Consider the following 25,715-nt stretch of genomic DNA (forward strand, 5'->3'; position numbering starts at 1 on the left):
AGAAATGTGTCCCTTTAAAGTACTGGCTGGCAACCCCTTTTCTAAACTATCTTAAAAAAAATAACTGAAGGATTCTTGGAATCCTAAAAGAATGCCAATGAAAACCATGTCCCTCACAGCAACACATTATCCAAGTCTTACAATAAAATTTCCTAGCTACAGGTTTTCTATCCTGAAGAAGAGTATCAACCACATCATCAGAAAAAAAACCTTTGCTTCAAAATTAATTCTTTAAGATTGTAGATCTTGGTAAAATAGAGGACCTTGAGAAAATAGATCTTGATACTGCAGGAGAATTCAATGTCAAGAGCTGAACATCTGATTTAGATCTGGGTCCTGCGGAGCCAAGATGAAAGGACCACATAGTTACCAGATAATCTATAAATTCTGCATTCAGATCCTTGGAGCTGGCACAGTATCTGGGAAGTTTGAAATTGAGATGGGAAACCATTAAATTTCTGGAAGACCCCATCTAAAAGCAACCTGATCAAAAATCTCTTGATTGAAGGAACACTTACCTGGGTGCAAAGACTGGCAATTGAGATAGTCTGCTTCAAAGTTTTTTACCTCCTTAATGTGGATTGTTGACACGGTGAAATGTCAAGATATGAACTACCTCCTTCATTGGTAAGGGACTTCACAAATTAATATAACTCCTTTTTTTAGAGGAGGCCACAAATGGAAAATTATAAAAACAGAGTTCCAAAATGTTTATTGGTAACCTCACCTCCTGAGGGGACTAAACTCCTTGCACGCATCAAACTCCCAAAACCACACCCCAGCCTGAGAGACTGGCATCTGTGGTCCTGATTACCCCAAGATGGAGGAAAAAAAGATGCCCTAAAGACAATGAAATGGTTATCTATCCAGCAAGATAGTGATTGCTCTACTGTGGAGTTTAGAGCAATCTTCTGATCTAAACAAGTGTCATGTTTCATCCACTGTCTTAGCATATAAAGCTGTAGAGGGAGTAGAAAAAAATTAATTTAAGGAACCACGTCTGAGGAAGCTACCATCAAAATACCTACTTTCATACATTGAGCTACTGTCGGAAGAACTGTGGACTGAAGACTAACACAAGTCCTCAGTAATTTGAGTTTGTGTGGCTCCATGAGTGAGAGACACATGGATACAGAATTGATAGATACTTTCAAAAACAAACCTTGGTACTGGGAGACATAGAACTCTCCCAACCGGGACTATGCAGAAATACAATAAGATTCTTTGTGTGAGAAATTTCCAAAGGAAGAGACAGAGGGGGCGATTTATCACGGCATGAATGGGGTCTTCAGGCTCGCCGGAAACACGAGTTAAGAAGCAGCGGTCTTAAGACAGCTGCTCTTTAACTCATACGCCTCCTCTGAGGCGACAGACAGCAATCCGCCAGATCGAATACGATCGAGTTGATTGACACCCCCTGCTAGTGGCTGATTGGCTGTGAATCTGCAGGGAGCGGCATTGCACAAGCAGTTCACCAATGCTGTCGGTATTTATCGATGTCTGCCGGACATGATTGCTACAGCGAATCATGTCCGCAAGACACTTGATAAATCGGCCCCAGAGCCTGAACAATGATGTCGTCCAGGTAAGTGGCTACTGAAATACTTTGAGTTATGATTAAGCTCACAAAACCTATGTGAATCTTCTGGGAGCAGTAGCAAAACCAAACGGAAGGGCAATAAACTGAAAATGCTTGTTCTGAAAGGCAAACCTAAGGAACTGATGGTGATCCTTTTGAATAGGTATATGAAGGTATGCATCTTTGAGATCTATTGTGGACATGGACTGACCCTGTTGTACTAGAGCTAGGATAGTACAAATCATCTCTTTTCTGAAAGGCTTGAGACAGAAGGAACCGTCCTCAAGGAATTCTAGACTGAAAACCTATCCTGTAACCTTGGGATATAATGTTCAAAACCCAAGGCTCCTGAAATGATTGAGACCAAGCCTCCTGAAAATGGCTCAAGCTGCCCCCTACCAGAAGAGAATCAGTATCGGGAGGAAGCACCTTCATGCATAATTGGAATTGCAGGGAGATTTCCAGGATGACTTAGATGTCTCCGGTTTTTGGGAGAAAGAAGACTTGACTTTTGGAGGATTGAGAGGAGCAAAAATGATTAACCGACCTGTTCTTACTCTGAGATCTCTTGTCCTGAAGAAGGAAGGCACCCTTTCCCACTAGTAACACCTCTACTCTTCACCTACCTCGGGAGGCTAAGAAAAAACCGAGATACACAGGGAAGTGAGAGGGTTCAAAAGCTCTTATTGTTTTGGGTATCTTTGCCACTTCATAGTGGCAGGAATTAAATTATACACATTAAGGCTTGTGGACCATCACCACCTTATGATGCCCCTTTAATTGTTTTCAAGTTTTTTTTTCTTTTGTGGATATGTATTTTTTTTAAAATATTTTTTTAGAATGTATGGTTCCGGCATCTTTCACAATGCAACTTCTATGCAAGAAGTTAACTGAGAGCTAGATACAGCGATATCATAACATGGCTGTGAGCAGGAGTGGGTACAAATCGAAGTGTATTCTGCAATTTTGCAATGCTACATTGAGTTTTTTCAGCAAGATATTGAGTTTTATTGAATCTTGGACTATGATTGGCTGTGTTGACTGCTTAAGCTAAATGAAAGATGTCTCACAGGGACGGCAGCAGGGAGATCATGCTACAATAAAGGCAAGTGGTGATATGCTTTGTACGTGAACATTACATTTTTGTTGTTTACGGTATTTGTAATATAATAATTGTTTCACAAAAGTATATAAGTTTAGGTTATGCGACAATGCTCAATCATAACAAAATAAAGTGCCTTGGCAACCTCTGCTTTTGATTGTGAAAATATTTTTTTTTTTTACCTCTTGATTACATTTCATGAAGTCTTCAAAACAATTATGTATGTTATTTTATATATTTTTTTTTTTTTTATATAAATTATTTTTATTGTGTAAGATGTTACATAACAGATGCACCATTAAACAATAATAACATTGCGGTGAGACATACATTTGTGGCGAATAAACATAGCAAAAAAGTAGATCAATAACAAATCTAGACAAACCTTCTGGAAATCTCTCAAAATGTATAAGTACTATGTCTATAGAGTATATAGCTTAATCTATTATTCTACCTGTCTGTAAATAAATAAGGCAATCTACTACATGTAGCTAGCAGGTGGGAGCAAGGGTCCAAAATAAATTTGGCTAGTATGTCTATAAGAATCTCATAGAAGAAACGAATAAAACCTCGGTTATATTATGTGAAGAAAAGTAATGGTCCTCGCATTGCTATAAGAAAACTTGCATTAGGTTATCCATTCAAAATAGATTGGGGCAAACGGGAGTTGGCATTGTGGCTTTTGGGGAAGGGAAATTTAGCGGGCGAGAGCCGCTCTAAATGAGGTGAGGGGGAAAATGGGGGGGGGGGGAGAGGAGCGGAGCCAGTTAGGGTGCTGGACTAATAGAACTTTTGGGCCTCTAAACTTTGTAGTGCAAAAAACTCTAACATGCAGAGTGAGAAGCAGCGGCACTGTAATCAGTAATTCTTAGAATGCTGGCAAGTGAACCATAAGGCTGGCTACAAGTAAGGCATATCACTTTAACATAGAAATAGTAACATATATAGTGCAGCATAAAATAGAAGCCAACTTCACAACACTAATCATATTATTGTAAGCTTGTTTACAATATTTGTAAAATCATAATACAGGTCCTGGATTAATCCGAACAAGCTATAAACGTACATATAAACTTGAGAAAAGAAACTTAAAAAATAGTGCAGTAATGAAGGGTGATTCCTTATATAAGATAAGCTTAAAAGAAGTTCAGGATGAAGGGCTCTAACTATTATCAGTGCATCAACGAAATCTAGCCACAGGCAGAAGAGAAACGTACCCCATCATTGTGTTTCTGACATATCTTATTCAGCATATGCTACAGGCTATGCTGCCCCGGCCGCTGGCAGCATCTCCCTCAAAATCTATATAGAATAGCAGGTTGAATAGAGTTAAACACTTATCTTATATGGGTACTCATGAAGGTAATTAAGATTAAATATGTGACATGCGGCGTTAATTAAAGCATCTCTCAGATACATGTAATATAAGTGTAGGTGGCTCTGGCAATATACATTAACTTCTGGTATTAGAACGTAAATATAACAATATGATGTAAGTTATTGACCTTTTGAGGTGAACCATGCAGATTAGACTGAGGGCGGTAGCCGTGCACGTCTAAACAGAGGTGGACTCTGCAAGGAGTTGTATGAGTGCCCAAAATACTAGTATAAACACACACCAAGATAAAAGATTGAGCTCCTCAGGGGGGGAGGGAGAAAAGAGTAAACACACAAAATAGAAAACAGAGAACTAGGCTCCCAACAAACTCTGAGGTGCTCTTTCGTTCGAGTCTTAAACTGAAAAGTAAGGTAGGGACTATCAGACAATCAGATTCTACATGTCCCCTAATCATTTAATAAGTAAATGAAAAACTATCCCACTCCGGTTCTTTTGCGGTATGTAAGGTCCCGCACATCAGCTAGAGTTATCTTGGGGTGTCTCATGTTGGATCTAGCGGTCATAGTGGTCCAGAGTGGTGATTGCTTAATAGCAGAAAGTTCAGAGTGAGGGAGAACTTGTATTGCGATATACCATTCAGATCTCTTCTTAAAGTAATTACCCGCAGTAGTATTCACAAAGTCCATAGCAATGGATGGGGTTTAGGAGTTCAGCGCTATCTGAGAGATCCGGCCCAGGGTGTAAGTCCGCTGCTGGAGGTATTACAGAGAATTGCCCTGAGCTCTCCGGAGGGGGTTCGTCAATGCAATCACCTTTCTTATGTTGAACCTTCATGGTTACGGACATAGCACTTTGTGGATGATATCCGAGTTGGGTTAGTAGAAGTTCTTAGCTCCCAGAGTATATCCCGGTGATGGCTATCAAGCACTGCCATTAAGTTGCGCAGCATGCTGGTAATGCTCCTCTCCATACATGAAGGGGAGGTTATGGTAGACATATTACATGTCTGGATGTAATTTACGGGAATTGCGTCTTCTTACTTGTGTCCCCGGCAAGGCTGGTGTAGGAGGGGTAGGATGCGTCTGAAGTCACAACCCATGGGGTGATTGCTGATGCACTGTGAGGTGCGGTGAGGAGCAGATGGTGGCTCACACCGTCCAAATACAGTTGCTGGCTTTCTGATTGACGATTTATGTCAACTATCTCTTCATTGTTGTGTACTAAACCTAAGTCTAACCCTACAAATAGCCCTGAAAAAGGCTTTTTTGCGTGGCATTACCCCAAAGTAACCAGCTCTATTGCCAGCCCTTAAAAGGGCTTTTTGCGGGCCATTGCCCTAAAGTAACCAGCTCTTTTACCAGCCCTTAAAAGGGCTTTTTGCGGGGCATTGTCACAAAGTAATCAGATCTTTTGCCTGTAATCTAAATCCCCCTACACCGCCGCGACCTATATTAAATGTTTTAACCCCTAAGCTAATCCCCCTACACCGCCGCCACCTATATTAAATTTATTAACCCCTAATCTAATCCCCCTACACCGCCGCCACCTATATTAACTATATTAACCTTAATTATATTAGGGTTAATATAGTTAATATAGTTATTATATATATATATATATATATATATATATATATATATATATATTAACTATATTAACCCTATCTAACTCTAACACCCCTAACTTAATTATTATTAAAATAAATCTAAATAATATTAATAATATTAACTAAATTATTCCTATTTAAATCTAAATATTTACCTATAAAATAAACCCTAAGATAGCTACAATATAATTAATAATTGTATTGTAGCTATTTTATGGTTTATACTTATTTTACAGGTAACTTGGTATTTATTTTAACTAGGTACAATAGCTATTAAATCGTCGGAGGACGGAAGAAGCCGGAAGAAAGAAGATTGAAGATGCCACTTGGTCAAAGAAGAGATGGAGGACCTCTTCTTTGCCGCTTGGAGGAAGTCATCGCCGGGATGGAGGACCACATCTGGATGAAGAGTTCGGCCCGGCTGGGTGAAGACGACTCAAGGTAGGGAGATCTTCTGGGGGTTAGTGTTAGTTTTTTTTAAGGGGGGTTTGGGTGGGTTTAGAGTAGGGGTATGTGGGTGGTGGGTTGTAATGTTGGGGGGTGGTATTGTGTTTTTTTTTACAGGCAAAAGAGCTGATTACTTTGGGGAAATGCCCCGCAAAAAGTGTAAAAGAGCTGGTTACTTTTTATTTAGAATAGGGTAGGGCATTTTTTTTATTTTGGGGGGCTTTATTATTTTATTAGCGGGCTTAGATTAGGTGTAAGTAGCTTAAAATTCTTGTAATCTTTTTTTATTTTTTGTAATTTAGTGGGGGTTTTTTTTGTAATTTAGTTTAGTGTATTTAATTGTATTTTAGTTTAGATATTTGTAGTTTATTTAATTTATTGATAGTGTAGGTGTATTTGTAACTTAGGTTAGGATTTATTTTACAGGTAAATTGGTAATTATTTTAACTAGGTAGCTATTAAATAGTTATTAACTAATTAAAAGCTTCTGTACCTAGTTAAAATAAATACCAAGTTACCTGTAAAATAAGTATAAACCGTAAAATAGCTACAATGTAATTATTAATTATATTGTAGCTATCTTAGGGTTTATTTTATAGGTAAGTATTTAGATTTAAATACTAATAATTTAGTTAATATTATTAATATTATTTAGATTTATTTTAATAATAATTAGGTTAGGGGTGTTAGAGTTAGATAGGGTTAATATAGTTAATATATATATATATATATATATATATATATATATATATATATATATATATATATATATATATATATATATATATATATATATATATATATATATATATATATATATAAAATAACTATATTAACCCTAATATAATTAGGGTTAATATAGTTAATATATAATAAAATAACTATATTACCTATATTAACCCTAATATAATTAGGGTTATTATATAATATAATAACTATATTCACCCTAATATAATTAGGGTTAATATAGTTAATATAGGTGGCGGCGGTGTAGGGGGATTAGATTAAGGGTTAATAATTTTAATATAGGTGGCGGTGGTGTAGGGGGATTAGATTAGGGGTTAATACATTTAATATAGGTGGCAGCGGTGTAGTAAGAGCTGGTTACTTTAGGGCAATGGCCCGCAAAAAAAGGGCTGGCAATAGAGCTGGTTACTTTGGGGTAATGCCACGCAAAAAGCCCTTTTCAGGGCTATTTGTAGGGTTGGATTTAGGTTTAGTGGTAGGGATATTTTAGTATTTTAGGGGTTAATTAATTTAATATAGGTGGCGGCGGTATAGGGGGATTAGATTAGGGGTTAATAATTTTAATATAGGTGGCAGCGGTGTAGGGGGATCATATTAGGGGTTAATATAGTTTAAATAGGTTGCGGCGGAGTAGGGGGCTCACATTAGGGGGTAAAACATTTAATATAGCTAGCGGCGGTGTAGGGGGGTCAGATTATGGTGTAATATAGATAATATAGCTAGCGGCAGTGTAGGCGGTCAGATTAGGGGGTAATATAGATAATGTAGCTAGCGGCGGTGTAGGGGGCTCACATTAGGGGGTAAAATAGATAATGTAGCTGGCAGCGGTGTAGGGAGCTCACATTAGGGGGTAATATAGATAATGTAGCTGGCGGCGATGTAGGGGGATCATATTAGAGGGTAATATAGATAATGTAGCTTGCAGCGGGGTCCGGGAGCGGCGGTTTAGGGGTTAATACATTTATTGTTAGGAGTGAGAGGGGGGATTGCGGATAGAGGGGTATACGTGTCGGGCTATGTTTGGGAGGCGTGTTAGACAGTTTGGGTTATTTAATAACTTAGTCAGGTTTTTTATGCGGCGGCAGTTTCTAAAGTGCCGTAAGTCACTGGCGACTCAAAAAAATTTGTACTTATGCAGATTTTTAGACATCGCTAGTTTGTCAGACTTACTTTAGCATCTGACGGCGCCGTATATGAGATAGCTCGAGTTGCGAGCTGAAACTATGGGCGGCGCAGGTTTCCACGCTTGCGCCGAAATCTGTGCCGTATATATATCGGATCGCGCCCCATGTGTATGTACAGATAGTGATAAACAAAGGATATCTGATTTCCTTGCAAGCTCAACCCATTTTGATGGCTTGTGGTTTGAAAGTACACTGTCCCTTTAAAGGTACTTGTGAATTTATTGACACTAGTTTCTAAAATTTTATTTTAACTCTTGTTTCAAGCATTAATGTATGAAAGTTTTGAACTATTAGTTTATTACAATGGAAGTAAATGTATATGTTACTCACATCTTGCCTCAGGGTGCATAGTCCTTTGTTCCCAAATGAACAGATAAAACTGGCAAAAGAAACAGAATCACACAAAACAAAATACTAATATTTGAACAAAATGCATTTATAAAATCAAACAATGTTCCTCCAATAAGCATCCATGTAGTATAAGCATTGATACTGTCTATTATGTGACCTGTACTAAGTGCAGAATGTGTGTACGCAGCCTTCTACCATATCTTTTACAGTTGCCATGCAACAAAAATTCTAAATCAAATATTATTTTGTTTATTTACTGACAGTATTTCATTTTATTAGAAGCACAGATCTCCCAACCTTCCTGCAGCATTCCCTTTGTGCTGTTTTCATAAATAAAATGAGGTACTGCCCAGACTTTGCCCACTGACTACCCCAGATTGCTGAACCCTGCTCAAGGAACACCAATAATTCTGCTCAATGTCATGGAATATTTACAACTCCGCCCATACTGCTCCCTCACTCAGTCTAGGCCTCCCAGTCCCAGAACATGTTGTGAGTTATGTCCTAAACAGTTATTTGCAATATGCCTGGGCTATCTGCATATCTTTACCCTCCCCCTGAACAGTCCAGAATAGATGGCTTAAAATCAGTGGTCTTAAGGAGGCTTCTTAACTTATGTATGCTGACTGACATTGTAAAGGAGTTCAATAGAATTTGGACACACACCATTGACCTGACCCCTTCCTATCCCGCTCATTTGTCAAATACGTTATCAATAACCCAGCATCTCAAACCTTTTTTATTATTTTTTTTTAGCCATTTGTTCCCCAACTATTGAGCATTAATTCAACCTCACTTGCTTAAATCCCAGCTGTATCAGTAAGTGCTAATAGTTAATACCAGATTCTCAAAAGAAATATGGCTTTCATATAGCAAACCTGCCCTACACGTAAAGGGACAGTCTACTCCAGAATTTTTATTGTTTAAAATATAGATAGTTCCTTTATTACCCATTCCCCAGTTTTACATAACCAACACAGTTATTGTTCTGTCTATTATATGGTTATTATGTTGATGACATCTGGTGGGTTTATATTGTGTTTACAGTTTAGTTCCTCTCAAGAATGAATCAGGAAGTGTCCTGCCCTTTGTTAATAAAGTTCTCAATTGTCACATAGTAACATAGTAACATAGTAGATAAGGTTGAAAAAAAGACTGAAGTCCATCGAGTTCAACCTTAAATTATGACCTCTTGTCAGAAACAATTTTCTTGGAATAAACAGAGCTTCTGCCATCTCTGTATATGGGCCTTGAATATATTTATATAAAGTAATCATGTCACCTCTCAAGCGCCTTTTTTCTAAAGAAAACAGACCCAGTTTGGCTAGCCTCTCCTCATAGGTTAATTTCTCCAATCCCCTTATTAGCTTTGTGGCCCTTCTCTGAACTTTTTCTAGTTCTGCAATATCTTTTTTAGCAATTGGTCCCCAGAACTGCACTCCAAACTCAAGGTGAGGTCTTACCAGGGCTTTATATAATGACAGAATTATGCTTTCCTCCCTTGAATCAATACCTCTTTTAATACATGCTAGTATCTTATTAGCCTTTGAAGCCGCTGCCCTGCATTGTGCACCCATCTTTAGCTTGTTATCTATTACTACTCCCAAATCCCTTTCCTCCTGTGTTTGGCTAAGTCTTGTCCCATTTAAAAAATACGTAGCCTGCTTATTTTTACTTCCAAAATGTAGAACCTTGCATTTTTCCGTATTAAATCTCATTTTCCATTCACTTGCCCATAGTTCTAATTTTAGCAAATCCCTTTGTAAAGACAGTTCGTCCTGCTCTGACCTTATGACCTTACTTAACTTAGTATCATCTGCAAAAATAGAGATGTTGCTATTTAATCCTTGCTCCAAGTCATTTATAAAAATATTAAAAAGAACAGGGCCCAGTACTGATCCCTGGGGGACGCCACTGATTACCTTTGTCCAATCTGAGTATGATCCATTTACTACTACTCGTTGCTCCCTATATTTTATCCAGTTATTTATCCATGAGCTAACATTTTCAGCTATTCCCAGTCCCTTAATTTTGTGCATTAATCTCTCATGTGGCACTGTATCAAATGCCTTTGCAAAATCTAAGTATATCACATCCACTGATTTCCCTTTATCTATATTTTGACTTACTTCCTCGTAGAATCTAATTAGATTAGTTTGACATGATCTATTTCTCCTAAAGCCATGCTGATTAGAACTCATAATCTTGTTTACACGAATATGCTCATCAATATAATCCCTTATAATCCCTTCAAATATCTTCCCCACTATTGATGTCAGACTAACTGGTCTATAGCTTCCTGGATCATCCCTGCTTCCCTTTTTGAAGAGTGGCACCACATCAGCTTTACGCCAATCCTGGGGTACCATGCCTGAGGATAATGAGTCTTGAAAAATTAAGAGTAAAGGTTTGTCTATAACAGTGCTAAGTTCCCTTAACACCCTTGGGTGTATTCCATCTGGGCCTGGAGTTTTATTTACCTTAATATTTTCCAGTTTTTTCCTGATATCCTCTAAACAAAACCCAGTTAGTGGTATGGACTGGCATGTTCTATTATGTTCAAAAGTATCATTCAATGGTTCTTCTCTTGTGTATACTGAAGAAAAAAACTGGTTTAGTACCTCAGCCTTCTCCCTGTCATTATTTATCATGCTACCCTCCACACATTTTAATGTACCTATATTATCCTTCTTAGATTTTTTGCTATTTATGTACTTAAAGAACCTTTTAGGGTTAGACTTAGAATCCTTAGCAATTAATTTTTCATTTTCAATTTTGGCTAATTTGATTGCTTTTTTGCATGCTTTGTTACATTCCTTATAAATATTGTATGCTGAGTCTGTACTATTTTCTTTTAATAATTTAAATGCCCTACGTTTTTTCCTAATTTCTCTTAACACATTTTTATTTAGCCATAATGGCTTTGTTTTTTTATTTTTACTTTTATAACCATATGGTATGTGTTGATATGTATATTTATTTAACACATTTTTAAATATTATCCATTTATTCTCTGTATTTTTATTAGAAAATACATTGTCCCAATTTATATTATTTAATGATTTCCTTAAATCGTTGAATTTTGCTTTCTTGAAATTAAAAGTCTTAGTTAAGCCTTTAAAACACTGCATTTGAAAATAGATTTCAAATGTGACCATGTTATGATCACTGTTACCCAAATGTTCTTTAACTTCTATGTTTGATATTATATCTGTATTGTTTGATAGCACTAAATCCAATATAGCTTTACTCCTAGTTGGGTCCTCTATTAATTGTGACAAGAAGTTATCCCTGAGAACATTTAAAAATCTATCCCCCTTAGCTGAATTACTAGTTTCAGTGGCCCAGTTTATATCAGGGTAGTTAAAATCTCCCATAATTACAGCACTGTTATTAGCAGCCTTACCTATTTGGATAAGTAGTTGAGTTTCCTCCGGGTCACTAATGTTGGGAGGCTTGTAGCATGTTCCTAGTAATATTTTTTTAGGATTTTTCCCCCCACTCTTTATTTCAACCCACAGGGTCTCTACATTGTCACTTGTATCATAAATATCTTCCCTTATTGTAGGTTTAAGGTTAGGTTTAATATACATGCAGATTCCTCCACCCCTTTTATTATTCCTGTCCCTCCTAAATAATGTATACCCCTCTAAGTTAACTGCCCAGTCATGTGAATCATCCCACCAAGTTTCAGTTATACTGATAACATCATAGTCCTCTTCTGCAACTAAGAGCGTCAGCTCCCCCATTTTACCTGTCATGCTTCTTGCATTTGTTGTCATACATTTAATTTTCATGTGCTTTCTGCTGCTACTCAGTGTGCTTTCCTCTATATTTTCTAATGTGACATTTCTTAAGTCATCCCTTCCTTGAGATATTAAGGGATTGTCATATTCACAGACTGATCTCTCTGTTCTATTTTGTTCTAACTGACCCTCCCCCCCTTTGCCTAGTTTAAAAGGTTCTCTAAACGTGCTACCATCCTTTCCCCCAACACACCTGCACCCATGTCATTCAGGTGCAATCCATCCTTACTGTACAAATTGTACCCTAGTGAAAAATCAGCCCAGTGTTCTAAAAAGTCAAACCCCTCATTTTTACACCATGTCTTTAGCCGTGAATTAACAGACCTTAACTCCTTCTGCCTTACTGAATTAGCACACGGCACTGGTAATATCTCAGAAAATATTACTTTGGAGGTCCTTGCTTTAAGCTTGCTACCTAACTCCCTGAAGTCATTTTTTAGGACTCTCCATCTCCCACCGATTCCTTCATTAGTACCAATATGCACCATGACTGCAGGATCAGACCCACATCCCTCTAACAATCTATCAATACGCTCCACAATATGCCTAACACGAGCCCCTGGAAGACAGCAAACTGTTCTATGTAAAGGGTCTGGATGACAAATTAACCCTATCAACCTTCCTAATAATAGAGTCTCCTACCACCAACATCTGCCTCTGGCCCTGACTTGTATGCCCCTCTTCCATGACTGAAGGACTGCCCACCATAGTATGCTCCTCTTCCACAGCTAAAGGACTGTTCACTATACTAGGCAACACAGCCCTCTCTGACACTGCCACCCCTGAACTGATATCCCCAACATCTTCACTTAATCTGGCAAATCTATTGGGGTGTACCAGCTCAGAACTGGCCTGTCTCTTCCGCTTACCTTTACTTCGCCCTCTGACTGTGACCCAGCTACATCCTGGAGTCTCCTCATCTGAATCCTCCCCATTCCCACTGCTGGAACCATTAACAACCAGCTCAGTCCTATCCATTTCCCTTTCAAGTGTCTGAATTTCATGTAGTGTTGCAATTCGTTCCTCCAGATCCCCAATACGAGTTTCTAAAGAGACAATATGCTCACACTTGCCACAAACATATAATCCCAGAAGCGGCTGCTCCAGTGATGCAAACATGTGGCAAGCTGTACACTGAATGAGATTCTCACACATTCTTAATAAAAGGTTTAACTTAAAAGTATAAAATATATTTCCCCTTGGTTACCCCAAAACCTTGTTTGCCTAACTACCTTGGTTAGCTAACTATAATACTTAAACAGACAATCTTACTTTAACAGAGAATCAATACAGCAACCCTTAAAGAGCAAGCTCCCAGAGTAAATGTGCTAAATTTATAATCTAGCTAGGCCCAAAAAGCTGAAAAAAAAAATCCCACCCCTAATTACCCACACAGGAAACAAGAAAAAAAAAAAGAAAAAAATTAGATACAAACCAACAGTTATTTTGTTTTATAAGATGCAACCCTTGCAAAGCAAAATATTTATTAATTAGCTTTGTTAGCTAACTATAATACTTAAACAGACAATCTTACTTTAACAGAGAATCAATACAGCAACCCTTAAAGAGCAAGCTCCCAGAGTAAATGTGCTAAATTTATAATCTAGCTAGGCCCAAAAAGCTGAAAAAAAAAATCCCACCCCTAATTACCCACACAGGAAACAAGAAAAAAAAAAAGAAAAAAATTAGATACAAACCAACAGTTATTTTGTTTTATAAGATGCAACCCTTGCAAAGCAAAATATTTATTAATTAGCTTTGTTAGCTAACTATAATACTTAAACAGACAATCTTACTTTAACAGAGAATCAATACAGCAACCCTTAAAGAGCAAGCTCCCAGAGTAAATGTGCTAAATTTATAATCTAGCTAGGCCCAAACAGCTGAAAAAAAAAAATCCCACCCCTAATTACCCACACAGGAAACAAGAAAAAAAAAAAGAAAAAAATTAGATACAAACCAACAGTTATTTTGTTTTATAAGATGCAACCCTTGCAAAGCAAAATATTTATTAATTAGCTTTGTTAGCTAACTATAATACTTAAACAGACAATCTTACTTTAACAGAGAATCAATACAGCAACCCTTAAAGAGCAAGCTCCCAGAGTAAATGTGCTAAATTTATAATCTAGCTAGGCCCAAACAGCTGAAAAAAAAAATCCCACCCCTAATTACCCACACAGGAAACAAGAAAAAAAAAAAGAAAAAAATTAGATACAAACCAACAGTTATTTTGTTTTATAAGATGCAACCCTTGCAAAGCAAAATATTTATTAATTAGCTTTGTTAGCTAACTATAATACTTAAACAGACAATCTTACTTTAACAGAGAATCAATACAGCAACCCTTAAAGAGCAAGCTCCCAGAGTAAATGTGCTAAATTTATAATCTAGCTAGGCCCAAACAGCTGAAAAAAAAAATCCCACCCCTAATTACCCACACAGGAAACAAGAAAAAAAAAAAGAAAAAAATTAGATACAAACCAACAGTTATTTTGTTTTATAAGATGCAACCCTTGCAAAGCAAAATATTTATTAATTAGCTTTGTTAGCTAACTATAATACTTAAACAGACAATCTTACTTTAACAGAGAATCAATACAGCAACCCTTAAAGAGCAAGCTCCCAGAGTAAATGTGCTAAATTTATAATCTAGCTAGGCCCAAACAGCTGAAAAAAAAAATCCCACCCCTAATTACCCACACAGGAAACAAGAAAAAAAAAAAGAAAAAAATTAGATACAAACCAACAGTTATTTTGTTTTATAAAATGCAACCCTTGCAAAGCAAAATATTTATTAATTAGCTTTGTTAGCTAACTATAATACTTAAACAGACAATCTTACTTTAACAGAGAATCAATACAGCAACCCTTAAAGTTCTCAATTGTCAATGAAACTTTTTTACTTTCAGTTTCACAGCAGTCATCTTAGCTTCAAGAAGCATGGATATCAGCTCTTCATATTTGCCTCTAGATATACATATGCCTGTAAGTTATTTATTGTTTGCTAAGAGGCCAGTATACATTTGAATTGCATTGTTATTTTGCTGTAAGGTTTAAATGTGAGCTCCATGTATCATACATGTCCATGTATCATTGTATGTATTGAAAGCACCACGTGTAAGTACATATTGTAATTTCTATTTATCTGATTGTATTGCAGTTTTACAACCAAAAAGAATAACTATTCAGAAGTAAAATCAATTTGGAATAAACATAAAGCTATTTCTGTCTGTTTTGTTAATTAGCTGTCTAGCTATCTGTAGTGAGGACAGTATAGTTATATTAATATACTTTTAACCTCTGTTATCACCTTGTATCTAAGCCTCTGCAGACTTCCCCCTTACCTCAGCTCTTTTGACAGAAATGCATATTAGCCAATCAGTGATGACTCACAAATAACTCCACGGAAGGGAGGGCAATGTTATCTATATGGCATACATGAACTAGCACTGTCTAGCTGTAAAAACTGTCAACTGAGATAAGAGGTGGCCTTCAAAGACTTAGAAATTAGAATATGAACCTACCTTGGTTTCGCTTTCAACAAAAAATACCAAGTGAACAAAGCAATTTGAGGATAAAAGTAAATTGGAAGGTTGTTTAAAATTGTATGCCCTATCTTAATCATGAAAGTTTAATTTTGAATAGACTGTCCCTTTAACCAATGACTTGTTTAAAGGTGTGAAATGCGCGTGTTACTAAAGCTTTACACTTTCCATTGGAGGTATTTAGAATAGTGATGTCGCAAACCTAAAATTTTCGGTTCGCGAACGGCAAACCGCCATTGAATTTGTCAGAGTATATAAATATTATGATGAATATTACATATGTGTATATATATATATATATATATATATATATATATATATATATATATATGTATATTTTATACACTGTATATGTTAGATGAGACCTCAGGATTAATTGAACATGAGTTTGTTGAACACAGCTTCTAATACACGTCTATCAGGATTGACGATCAGTAGAGCCTTTTTGAAGCATGACCCCTGTAGTGTAAAACACACAAACATTTCTTTTCTAAAGGAAATAGCTCAGTGACCCTATTCATTTGACTATATATGCAGATTTTTATAACTTCGGAACATTTGGTGAGGTGAGAAAAGAATGTGTTCAAGGACCCCTTTGGAATTTGACACGTGTGATACAACAGTTCTATCTCACTGAATCTCTATTTGAAGACGTACTGCAAAACCCCCTCATGGGGGAAGGTGACACAAATAAAATTAAATACATTTTGCAAGGGTAACAATGCCAGTTTTCCATGTATGTTTGGAATGATTCATGATATATATATATTAAAATTAAGCACATTGTATTAGGTGGATGATTGCTGCAGGGGATATTTATATAGGAAATAAATTCAGATATCCATAGAAATGATATATATGTTTTGAAAACACAAAAGATCTTACTTAGCCTCTGTGTTTTTAAGAATATAAATAAATACTTATGGACCATACACATATTAATAATTGGATCATCTCTAATAATTATTTCTATTTTTATTGCAGACAACCATTGGTCATGAGCATCAATCTTAGAAAGAGACGGAATGCCGCATGAAATGAATTAAGTCATATCATATAAACATACAAATAAATGTTTATAAAGTTTCACATACATCTTTTAAAATATAGTGAGATGAAAATATGGAAGTTACTTTGATGTGATATGACTATGAGATATATATTTGATGTGATATAACTATGAAATATAAGTTATTTTAATATAATGTTAGATATGTGATGTTTCATATCAAAATGATCAGAAAATTCATTAAGATATAACTTATCCAAAACAAATATTATGAATAGTTGTCGCAGTAAATTATGATAAAATTAATAACCATTTCATAGAAATACTGACTTAAGTTGTTTCAAATGTTGCTGTGTCTGTTTGTGCTGCCACCTGGTGTTATGTTGCGAGAACTACAGCCAGAAGGTTCTCTCTGGCTGTTAAAAATGAAATTTCCAAGGGCCAATCCGATTTAGACTTCCCAGATAACCAATGGGAAGGTCAGCTCCCGCAGGGCCACCCACAATTTACCAGTGATGGGAAAACCAAATAAAAAGTGAATGCAATGGAGAGAAAGGGTCAGATTTTCTGCTGAAGCTAAAACTTGTAACTGGTTCCCGCATGGTGTGAGATACCACTTTACTTGAGCAAAGCTAATCTACCCTTCTCATTGATTGCGATATACACTTATTGGTGATCTGAGGTAAAATAATTCCTACCAAGAAATATTGGATATCGACTGCTTTTTACTTTGGTAACGTATTCAAGGTTTTGTAAGATAAGTTATATGCATAGTCAATTTGTATTTAATAGATTTAAAGAAACAGTGTGTTTTAATTAGCATTTCACAGCCTATATATATATTGTTTAAATCTGCATCTGATTGACCAAGTAACTCATCTATGCAAGTTCTGATATTGTCAGTTAATTTTGTATTAGGATAAATTGCAGTTAAATAGCAGAATATATATTATCCTATTGTTTTATAAACACTGTTTAGAATTGTATTGCTTGGATGTTAAAGGTTTTTAGTCCCATTGTGTTAAATAAATAAAAGGCTGAATTGTGAAGGTATATCTTTCTGGGTTTTGTAAGAAGAATAGCATATCTTAAGAGTTGGTTTTAACGCATATAAACTTTTATTTAGTTTCCTTTTACTGCAAATATAGTTCAATATGTTTATGGATATTAACTAAATAAAAGAATTCAGATATTTATATTAATTGTATGGTCTAGTAGGTGCATGGTTGATAAGGGTTTCTATTTCTTTGTATTGTGTTTATAACCCTGCCATAAACTTATATATATTATTTGGATAGCACTGCTAAGATTTTCATAAATATACTGACAAATTCAATAGGCAGGCTAACTTTAAAACCTACAAGGACTCTTTCTGGCCACAATAGTGATGAAAAAGTTGTTTCAAGGGTACTAACACCTGGACTTTCGCATGCTGGAGGGGGATCCCTGGCAAAACTCCCATGGAAAATTACATAGTTTATGCAAAGTCTGCTTTTAAGCCATAATGGACCTAAATCAACTAACATTCCCAAAGTGGCTGTCTCAAAACATCCCGACAGAAGATAGATTGATAGATAGGATAGATAGATATACATAGATTGATAGTTAGATAGAATCGATAGAAGAGAAATAGATAGATTTGTTAGATATATAATTACCCTAATAAAGTCTAATAATTAAACATGCGTTCTTGGACCCAACTAGCTTGTGTTAATTAGTACTTTTCTTAGCACTTTAATCCCTGTTCCCCCCCCCCCTATCGGGGGTGTTCTATATGGCCTGCCTGATTACCCTGAAAAAATATAATAATAAGACATGCGGTCTGGTACCTATTTTAACTAGGTTGTGTTTTAAGTACTACCATTCTTAGCACTTTAATCTCTGTAACTCCCCCTATTTGGTGAGGTCTATACGGCCTGGATGATTACCCATACAAAATATAATAATAAGACATCTGCTCTTGGTCTGCGACCCATGGTAACTATGTTGTGTTAATTAGTAATGTCCTTCGCATTTTAATAGCTGTTACTCATACTCACCCTATCGGTGGAGGTCTATATGGCCTGCATGATTACCCTTACAAAATATAATAACCAAACATATGCTCTGGGACCTATGGTAAGTAGGTTGTGTTAAGTAGTACTGTTCTTTGCAGAACTTCGGCCGTAGTTTTTTGGCCCATAGACAGGTATACCAAACCAGCGCAGTTTGGTATCCAATATACAGCGTAAGGACTTACGTGACGAAAATGGAGAAATCTTACTCCATTTTCACCTCGCCACAAATTGCAGGCATGGTAAGCCTTACGCTGTGTATTGGAGCCCCGTAACTCCCTAAACTACCTGCAAAATAAAACCTAACACCTAACACATGCGCAATGTCTATCTACCTGTCAACCGCAAACTGCAAAATAAAACCTAACACCTAACGCATGCGCAATGTCTATCTACCTGTCAACCGCGATCCCCCGCCGCAATCCTTAATAAAGTATTTAACCCCTAAACCGCCGCTCCCGGACCCCGCCGCCACCTACATTAACTACTCCCTAATGTGAGCCCCTTACTCCGCCGCCACCTACATTACCTACCCCCTAATGTGAGCCCCTTACACCGCCGCCACCTACATTACCTACCCCCTAATGTGAGCCCCTTACACCGCCGCCAGCTATATTAAAATTATTAAACCCTAATCTAATCCCCCTACCCCGCCGCCAGCTATATTAAAATTATTAACCCTAATCTAATCCCCCTACCCTGCCGCCAGCTATATTAAAATTATTAACCCCTAATTTAATCCCCCTACACCGCCACCAGCTATATTAAATACATTAACCCCTAATCTAATCCCCCTACACCGCTGCCACCTATATTAAATTAACCCCTAAAATACTAAAATATCCCTACCACTAAACCTAAGTCTAACCCTACAAATAGCCCTGAAAAGGGCTTTTTGCGTGGCATTACCCCAAAGTAACCAGCTCTATTGCCAGCCCTTAAAAGGGCTTTTTGCGGGCCATTGCCCTAAAGTAACCAGCTCTTTTACCAGCCCTTAAAAGGGCTTTTTGCGGGGCATTGTCACAAAGTAATCAGATCTTTTGCCTGTAATCTAAATCCCCCTACACCGCCGCCACCTATATTAAATGTTTTAACCCCTAAACTAATCCCCCTACACCGCCGCCACCTATATTAAAATTATTAACCCCTAATCTAATCCCCCTACACCGCCGCCACCTATATTAACTATATTAACCCTAATTATATTAGGGTTAATATAGTTAATATAGTTATTATATATATATATTAACTATATTAACCCTATCTAACTCTAACACCCCTAACTTAATTATTATTAAAATAAATCTAAATAATATTAATAATATTAACTAAATTATTCCTATTTAAATCTAAATATTTACCTATAAAATAAACCCTAAGATAGCTACAATATAATTAATAATTGTATTGTAGCTATTTTATGGTTTATACTTATTTTACAGGTAACTTGGTATTTATTTTAACTAGGTACAATAGCTATTAAATCGTCGGAGGACGGAAGAAGCCGGAAGAAAGAAGATTGAAGATGCCGCTTGGTCAAAGAAGAGATGGAGGACCTCTTCTTTGCTGCTTGGAGGAAGTCATCGCCGGGATGGAGGACCACATCTGGATGAAGAGTTCGGCCCGGCTGGGTGAAGACGACTCAAGGTAGGGAGATCTTCTGGGGGTTAGTGTTAGTTTTTTTTAAGGGGGGTTTGGGTGGGTTTAGAGTAGGGGTATGTGGGTGGTGGGTTGTAATGTTGGGGGGTGGTATTGTGGTTTTTTTTACAGGCAAAAGAGCTGATTACTTTGGGGAAATGCCCCGCAAAAAGTGTAAAAGAGCTGGTTACTTTTTATTTAGAATAGGGTAGGGCATTTTTTTTATTTTGGGGGGCTTTATTATTTTATTAGCGGGCTTAGATTAGGTGTAAGTAGCTTAAAATTCTTGTAATCTTTTTTTATTGTAATTTAGTGGGTTTTTTTTTTTGTAATTTAGTTTAGTGTATTTAATTGTATTTTAGTTTAGATATTTGTAGTTTATTTAATTTATTGATAGTGTAGGTGTATTTGTAACTTAGGTTAGGATTTATTTTACAGGTAAATTGGTAATTATTTTAACTAGGTAGCTATTAAATAGTTATTAACTAATTAATAGCTTCTGTACCTAGTTAAAATAAATACCAAGTTACCTGTAAAATAAGTATAAACCGTAAAATAGCTACAATGTAATTATTAATTATATTATAGCTATCTTAGGGTTTATTTTATAGGTAAGTATTTAGATTTAAATACTAATAATTTAGTTAATATTATTAATATTATTTAGATTTATTTTAATAATAATTAAGTTAGGGGTGTTAGAGTTAGATAGGGTTAATATAATAACTATATTAACTATATTAACCCTAATATAATTAGGGTTAATATATAATATAATAACTATATTACCTATATTAACCCTAATATAATTAGGGTTAATATATAATATAATAACTATATTAACTATATTAACCCTAATATAATTAGGGTTAATATAGTTAATATAGGTGGCGGTGGTGTAGGGGGATTAGATTAGGGGTTAATAATTTTAATATAGGTGGCGGTGGTGTAGGGGGATTAGATTAGGGGTTAATATATTTAATATAGGTGGCGGCGGTGTAGTAAGAGCTGGTTACTTTAGGGCAATGGCCCGCAAAAAGCCCTTTTAAGGGCTGGCAATAGAGCTGGTTACTTTGGGGTAATGCCACGCAAAAAGCCCTTTTCAGGGCTATTTGTAGGGTTGGATTTAGGTTTAGTGGTAGGGATATTTTAGTATTTTAGGAGTTAATTAATTTAATATAGGTGGCGGCGGTATAGGGGGATTAGATTAGGGGTTAATAATTTTAATATAGGTGGCAGCGGTGTAGGGGGATCATATTAGGGGTTAATATAGTTTAAATAGGTTGAGGCGGGGTAGGGGGCTCACATTAGGGGGTAAAACATTTAATATAGCTAGCAGCAGTGTAGCGGGGTCAGATTATGGTGTAATATAGATAATATAGCTAGCGGCAGTGTAGGGGGTCAGATTAGGGGGTAATATAGATAATGTAGCTAGCGGCGGTGTAGGGGGCTCACATTAGGGGGTAAAATAGATAATGTAGCTGGCAGCGGTGTAGGGGGCTCACATTAGGGGGTAATATAGATAATGTAGCTGGCGGCGATGTAGGGGGATCATATTAGAGGGTAATATAGATAATGTAGCTTGCAGCGGGGTCCGGGAGCGGTGGTTTAGGGGTTAATACATTTATTGTTAGGAGTGAGAGGGGGGATTGCGGATAGAGGGGTATACGTGTCGGGCTATGTTTGGGAGGCGTGTTAGACAGTACGGGTTATTTAATAACAGTCAGGTTTTTTATGCGGCGGCAGTTTCTAAAGTGCCGTAAGTCACTGGTGACTCAAAAAAAATTGTACTTACGCAGATTTCTAGACATCGCTAGTTTGTCAGACTTACTTTAGCATCTGACGGTGCCGTATATGAGATAGCTCGAGTTGCGAGCTGAAACTACGGGCGGCGCAGGTTTCCACGCTTGCGCCGAAATCTGTGCCGTATATATCGGATCGCGCCCCATGTGTATGTACAGATAGTGATAAACGAAGGATATCTGATTTCCTTGCAAGCTCAACCCATTTTGATGGCTTGTGGTTTGAAAGTACACTGTCCCTTTAAAGGTACTTGTGAATTTATTGACACTAGTTTCTAAAATTTTATTTTAACTCTTGTTTCAAGCATTAATGTATGAAAGTTTTGAACTATTAGTTTATTACAATGGAAGTAAATGTATATGTTACTCACATCTTGCCTCAGGGTGCATAGTCCTTTGTTCCCAAATGAACAGATAAAACTGGCAAAAGAAACAGAATCACACAAAACAAAATACTAATATTTGAACAAAATGCATTTATAAAATCAAACAATGTTCCTCCAATAAGCATCCATGTAGTATAAGCATTGATACTGTCTATTATGTGACCTGTACTAAGTGCAGAATGTGTGTACGCAGCCTTCTACCATATCTTTTACAGTTGCCATGCAACAAAAATTCTAAATCAAATATTATTTTGTTTATTTACTGACAGTATTTCATTTTATTAGAAGCACAGATCTCCCAACCTTCCTGCAGCATTCCCTTTGTGCTGTTTTCATAAATAAAATGAGTTACTGCCCAGACTTTGCCCACTGACTACCCCAGATTGCTGAACCCTGCTCAAGGAACACCAATAATTCTGCTCAATGTCATGGAATATTTACAACTCCGCCCATACTGCTCCCTCACTCAGTCTAGGCCTCCCAGTCCCAGAACATGTTGTGAGTTATGTCCTAAACAGTTATTTGCAATATGCCTGGGCTATCTGCATATCTTTACCCTCCCCCTGAACAGTCCAGAATAGATGGCTTAAAATCAGTGGTCTTAAGGAGGCTTCTTAACTTATGTATGCTGACTGACATTGTAAAGGAGTTCAATAGAATTTGGACACACACCATTGACCTGACCCCTTCCTATCCCGCTCATTTGTCAAATACGTTATCAATAACCCAGCATCTCAACCCTTTTTTATTATTTTTTTTTTAGCCATTTGTTCCCCAACTATTGAGCATTAATTCAACCTCACTTGCTTAAATCCCAGCTGCATCAGTAAGTGCTAATAGTTAATACCAGATTCTCAAAAGAAATATGGCTTTCATATAGCAAACCTGCCCTACACGTAAAGGGACAGTCTACTCCAGAATTTTTATTGTTTAAAATATAGATAGTTCCTTTATTACCCATTCCCCAGTTTTACATAACCAACACAGTTATTGTTCTGTCTATTATATGGTTATTATGTTGATGACATCTGGTGGGTTTATATTGTGTTTACAGTTTAGTTCCTCTCAAGAATGAATCAGGAAGTGTCCTGCCCTTTGTTAATAAAGTTCTCAATTGTCAATTAAACTTTTTTACTTTCAGTTTCACAGCAGTCATCTTAGCTTCAAGAAGCATGGATATCAGCTCTTCATATTTGCCTCTAGATATACATATGCCTGTAAGTTATTTATTGTTTGCTAAGAGGCCAGTATACATTTGAATTGCATTGTTATTTTGCTGTAAGGTTTAAATGTGAGCTCCATGTATCATACATGTCCATGTATCATTGTATGTATTGAAAGCACCACGTGTAAGTACATATTGTAATTTCTATTTATCTGATTGTATTGCAGTTTTACAACCAAAAAGAATAACTATTCAGAAGTAAAATCAATTTGGAATAAACACAAAGCTATTTCTGTCTGTTTTGTTAATTAGCTGTCTAGCTATCTGTAGTGAGGACAGTATAGTTATATTAATATACTTTTAACCTCTGTTATCACCTTGTATCTAAGCCTCTGCAGACTTCCCCCTTACCTCAGCTCTTTTGACAGAAATGCATATTAGCCAATCTGTGATGACTCACAAATAACTCCATGGAAGGGAGGGCAATGTTATCTATATGGTACACATGAACTAGCACTGTCTAGCTGTAAAAACTGTAAACTGAGATAAGAGGTGGCCTTCAAAGACTTAGAAATTAGAATATGAACCTACCTTGGTTTCGCTTTCAACAAAAAATACCAAGTGAACAAAGCAATTTGAGGATAAAAGTAAATTGGAAGGTTGTTTAAAATTGTATGCCCTATCTTAATCATGAAAGTTTAATTTTGAATAGACTGTCCCTTTAACCAATGACTTGTTTAAAGGTGTGAAATGCGCGTGTTACTAAAGCTTTACACTTTCCATTGGAGGTATTTAGAATAGTGATGTCGCAAACCTAAAATTTTCGGTTCGCGAACGGCGAACCGCCATTGAATTCAATAGGCAGGCGAACTTTAAAACCTACAAGGACTCTTTCTGGCCACAATAGTGATGGAAAAGTTGTTTCAAGGGTACTAACACCTGGACTGTCGCATGCTGGAGGGGGATCCCTGGCAAAAATTACATAGTTTATGCAGAGTCTGCTTTTTAGCCATAATGGACATAAATCAACTAACATTCCCAAAGTGGCTGTCTCAAAACATCCCGGACAGAAGATAGATTGATAGATAGGATAGATAGATATACATAGATTGATAGTTAGATAGAATCGATAGAAGAGAAATAGATAGATTTGTTAGATATATAATTACCCTAATAAAGTCTAATAATTAAACATGCGTTCTTGGACCCAACTAGCTTGTGTTAATTAGTACTTTTCTTAGCACTTTAATCCATGTTCCCCTCCCCCCTATCGGGGTGTTCTATATGGCCTGTCTGATTACCCTGAAAAAATATAATAATAAGACATGCGGTCTGGTACCTATTTTAACTAGGTTGTGTTTTAAGTGCTACCATTCTTAGCACTTTAATCTCTGTAACTCCCCCTATTTGGTGAGGTCTATACGGCCTGGATGATTACCCATACAAAATATAATAATAAGACATCTGCTCTTGGTCTGCGACCCATGGTAACTATGTTGTGTTAATTAGTAATGTCCTTCGCATTTTAATAGCTGTTACTCATACTCACCTTATCGGTGGAGGTCTATATGGCCTGCATGATTACCCTTACAAAATATAATAACCAAACATATGCTCTGGGACCCATGGTAAGTAGGTTGTTTTAAGTAGTACTGTTCTTTGCAGTTTAATACCTGTTACAACACCAAATGGTGGCAGGTCTATCTGGCCTTCATGATTAGCTGCACCCAAACCCAAAAAAAAGCTGAGTGGCCTTAGACTAACACCCATGGCTAACTCGGTTGTTTCAATTAGTACTATTCTTAGCACTTTCATCCCTGTTACGGGTGGTCTACATGGCCATCATGATTAGCCGAACAAAATACTACAATCCAACCTTTGCTCAGTCTTCATAGGCCCTTCATTGGCTGTATTTTGATAGTACAGTTCTTATTATTTTTATAGCTGATACA

Source organism: Bombina bombina, chromosome 2 (genome assembly GCF_027579735.1).
Source record: "Bombina bombina isolate aBomBom1 chromosome 2, aBomBom1.pri, whole genome shotgun sequence".
Lineage (NCBI taxonomy): Eukaryota > Metazoa > Chordata > Amphibia > Anura > Bombinatoridae > Bombina > Bombina bombina.